Source organism: Montipora capricornis, chromosome 9 (assembly GCF_036669925.1).
Source record: "Montipora capricornis isolate CH-2021 chromosome 9, ASM3666992v2, whole genome shotgun sequence".
NCBI classification, from domain to species: domain Eukaryota; kingdom Metazoa; phylum Cnidaria; class Anthozoa; order Scleractinia; family Acroporidae; genus Montipora; species Montipora capricornis.
Genome location: NC_090891.1, coordinates 11,578,784 through 11,583,682, shown reverse-complemented (window position 1 = coordinate 11,583,682; position 4,899 = coordinate 11,578,784).

Here is a 4,899-nt window from a genome sequence, read left to right as displayed (position 1 = left end):
TTGTTCATTTGGAACTAGATTTGATGGTTTTGCATGTCTTCGATGATCTACGTATCTCTTCATTTCATCTTTGGATTGCTGACCTTTGATTCTCATTTCTTCACCTTTCGAGAAACTGACGGTGGTGCTTCTGGAAGTTTTGTTCTCATTCACTACTTGCTCAACCCCATAACACACCTCTATTACCCCCAAAACGTTTTCATAACCATTGTTTGCAATTTCTCCTGGGACATCTCCTGGGACATGAAAATGTCCCAAGAGAAGTCGAAAACAATGCCTATGAACATTTTTGGGGGTAAAAGAGTGGGATTTGTGCAACTAGTGAATTGCTCGTCCATACAGAGCTGTGTGAGGTGAGACTCCAGTTGAACTATGTGGTGTTGCTCTGTAGCTTCTTAACAATATATTCAACTCTTGCTTCCAGTTCTTGTTCTCTAAGTTCGCTGTTGAGCAAATTCGCTTAATGTTCCTCATGAACCTTTCACATATTCCATAGGCGTCCTCAGGCCATAATGGCGTGATCTTTCCGTGCTGTATTCCCATGTGCTGTACAAATCTTGAAGAATGACTCTGAGTTGAATGGAGGACCATTGTCGGTTCGAATCTTAGCAGGTACCTGGTGTCGAGATATATTGTCTAGGTGTGGAATAACTGCTTCAGTGCTTGTTGAGTTGACAACTTCGACTCTGGAGTAGTCATCAATAACGACTAGTAAGTGTTTACCAGATGATAGAGGGCCTAAAAGATCTGCTGAGACTTAAAGCCATGGACCTTCAGGGAGTCTTGACATCTGTCGTGGCTCTCTGATTGACTGTTTTGTGACCGCTTGACAGGCTAAACAGCTCTTAATCTTGTGCTTAATGAGTGTATCAATGAAGGGGAACCATACTTTCTCTCTGATCATTGCTCTTGTCTTGGCCATTCCCTGGTGACCTTCAGGATCAATGTCTATTGATCTGTTCTGTAGAGACTCCGGTATGACTATTCTTAATTGTGCCTCTTAAAACAAGGTTGCCTTCTGCATTAACGCTCAGCTCGTCTTTCACAGAATGAAATGATTTGAAGGCTTTGTTGTCCAACCTTAACTCTTGAGTGTTCTTGTGATACCAGCTGTTGTTTCTTATGCTTTCAATGACCCTCTGTAAGGTGTAATCATTCAGTGTTTCTCTCTTAACTTCTTCATGATTGCAACAGGTGTTGAGTGTTGTGAGATGAAATTGATGTATCCTTCTGCAATTTTCTCTTCTCGACTATTGGTTTGAGTTTGCTTCTTCGGGTGCCATGAAGGATAATCTGCTGGGTTGCCTGAGCCAGGTGCATACACTATGTTGGGCTGATATGGCTGTGCAATTGCCTTTACACTTGAATCAATGTGCAGTTTGACCTCATAGTCCTTGAAATGAACTGTCCAATCCTTACTTCGAAGATTTCAAGATGCCTGTTGATGATCTCGTCTTGGTCATTTATTATTTATTATTTATTTATTGTTACATATCAGACTCTGAGAATACATGAGAGCAGCCAAAGCCGGAGGCTTAAATGGCGTATGGTCAGCAAACATAATGTGAAGAATTTGCATGAATAAAAGAAGGCTTTAACTAAAATACTTAAACAACGAAATATGACTTCTTAATTTACAAACACACAGGATAATATAATCATCGTCTGTGTTTGCACTGCCTGTGGTAGGTAGATGGTCAACAGTTAACGTTGCCGCTTACGCGACCATATTTAACGTCGATAACTCTAACAGTATTTTTTAATTACTGACAAAGCTGAGGTCGACGGTGCGCTCATTTTACTCCCCCTTCTCCATCAGTACTACATCAGTACGGGTATTTAAATCTACTTAAGCTACACGGAAAGGAAAGAAGTCTAAACAAGGATGCGAGATCCGGGAATCGAACTCCTATGCACCAAGGCCGCGCACTAACCGACTGTGCCATCCTTGACTGAAAGGAGGTTTCCCGGCCCTTAGACTCGGCATGTGCTTATCTGAGATGTACGTCAGTATCTCTTGTGCCGTGCTGGACAACTTGTCCTCCATGCCTTTTGTCTTGAGGTACCTCTCGTTGATTTTCTGGTAGGTGCTCTGATCGATTGTGTTTCAGGTTGATCCAGTATCCGCTGTTACTGTAACAGGACTCCCAGCGATGATTATTTCAAACTGGGGCAGCATTTTTGTTTTCTTGTTGGATACATGATAAACATAGTCTTGATCTTCATTGTGCTCGCCACATGTAGGTTGACTTTCTCTGACGTTGAACGATGCACTGTTCGCCGATCTTTGCGGTTTATAACTGTTCCGTTTACGAGGTCGTGATAATGGTGGCGTTTCTGTGCTTCTGTTTTGACCATTACAACCATTGTTATCTGTCTCTTTTTTCCGCACACTCGCTCGAAATGACCTTTGGTTTTGCAATACCGGCGCGTAGACTTGGCTGCCGAGCAGTTTTCTGCTCCACCTGGGTCAGGATACTTGAATCCACAATTTCTGCAGTGATTTTTGGTTGGTTTGAACATCGGCGCTCGCCGGTTGTTTTGCTGTTGTTCATTTCGCCTTTGTTGAAGTCTTGTCCGTGTCATTCTCACGGTATTTATATTCGTTGAAGTGTTTTCGACTTCACTGGCTTGCTTGTCAGAGATTTCTGAGGCTCGTGCATACGTAATCAAATCAAGTGAAGCTATGATCTTCGCAGTTACGAACGCAATTTTTACAATTGCGAAGGGAAGCCTGAAAAATTCAGGACTTCAACGGGGTTTGAACCCGTGACCTCGCGATTCCGGTGCGACGCTCTAACCAACTGAGCTATGAAGCCACTGACGTTGGGAGCTGGTCATTTGTGGGTTCTAATGGTCCCGTGAGGAAGGAATCAATGATGAAATGGTATATGAAATGAATCATATGAACTGCGGATATGAAATCAAGTGAAGCTATGATCTTCGCAGTTACGAACGCAATTTTTACAATTGCGAAGGGAAGCCTGAAAAATTCAGGACTTCAACGGGGTTTGAACCCGTGACCTCGCGATTCCGGTGCGACGCTCTAACCAACTGAGCTATGAAGCCACTGACGTTGGGAGCTGGTCATTTGTGGGTTCTAATGGTCCCGTGAGGAATGAATCAATGATGAAATGGTATATGAAATGAATCATATGAACTGCGGATATGAAATCAAGTGAAGCTATGATCTTCGCAGTTACGAACGCAATTTTTACAATTGCGAAGGGAAGCCTGAAAAATTCAGGACTTCAACGGGGTTTGAACCCGTGACCTCGCGATTCCGGTGCGACGCTCTAACCAACTGAGCTATGAAGCCACTGACGTTGGGAGCTGGTCATTTGTGGGTTCTAATGGTCCCGTGAGGAATGAATCAATGATGAAATGGTATATGAAATGAATCATATGAACTGCGGATATGAAATCAAGTGAAGCTATGATCTTCGCAGTTACGAACGCAATTTTTACAATTGCGAAGGGAAGCCTGAAAAATTCAGGACTTCAACGTACGTAATCAAGTCATCAAGTTTCCACTGAGGTTCTGCAAATGCAGGACAAATGCTATTATTCTAAGCTTCGATGAAACGCAATTGAGCTTTATCTGTATTTTGATCTCGTCGTGAACTCGAGTGCCAAACTCGCAGTATCTCGCTAATAACGTAAGTTCAGTCAATCGACTGTTCTGGCTTCTGGACACATTCGCGAAATTTCGTTATCTCAAGATTAGGATCTCTCTTTTTATCGAAGTAATCTGAGAGTGTTTTCTTTGCCGTTTTGTAAGCTTTGTCGTTACCTTCTTCAGCCTCCATGCAAGTTCGCCACCTTTCCCATGCAACATCTCCTGCATCACTGATTAATAAGGCTTCTTTTGTCGATAATCTGTGATACCCCAAGCGATAAACTAATTCCGAATCTTTCCAGCCAATCTGTAAATTTTTGCTCCAAGGTTTGGATCATCTTTGCTTGTGTTGAATTTTGTGAAATTTCCACATACCATTGATGACGCCATCGCAGGGTTTTAATAAAAGTTTTTGAAAGAAAAGTGGAGCAAAAAATTGCGTGAATAAATTACAAGAGAAGAAAGAAGCTATCAGTGAAATCAGAAACCCATAAGGGTTGAAACGTGTAACGCGCGTTCAGAGCTTCCGAATATTCAGTGCGAACTGATTGGTTGAACGTTTCAGTGCTAAGTACCATATTTGGAAACCCCTCGCTCTTGTTGTTCCAAATATGGTACTTAGCAAATTGGAATATTCAGAAGCTTGTTTCCCAGCGCACAAGCGGCCGTTACACGTTTCAGGCCTTATGGGTTTCTGGTGAAATCAACAGACACATACTAGCCGATATAATCTGTATGTTTACCAATCAGCAAAACGCACGACTTACACTCGATGAATAGGGACCTGGGGCCCGTTTCTCGAAAGACCCGGTAAGTCACCCGGTAATTACCCGATAAGTTTTCCGGTGTTTCTCGAATCTCCCGTTAATTTCGATCCCGTTATTTTTCCCGATAACTTGCCCGGTAACTTACGGGAGCTTTGGAGCTCCCGTTACTCTCCCGTTAAAAGTTTACGGGTTACATAATTTTTCTGCATCAGGCTGTTACGCAGTTTGTCGGCCAAGAACATACCAATGGAGGCCTGTACTGAATCATATGACCGATACAGAAGTCGTTGAGAGGCATAGATTGTCAACAGGAAGATTAAATTGGCTGATTGAACGGTGTATTGTAAAGAAGATCTGGAGAGACAGCAATTCGCGGAGACTCAAGTAAACCAATACAGGCTAATAGTCAAGACGTACCCACCTACTTTCGGTGCCGTAAAACTACAGATGTTAATATATTAAACTTCGATGGAATCGGCAATAAAGCAAGCCTTGACTTAAAGACGGCGTGAG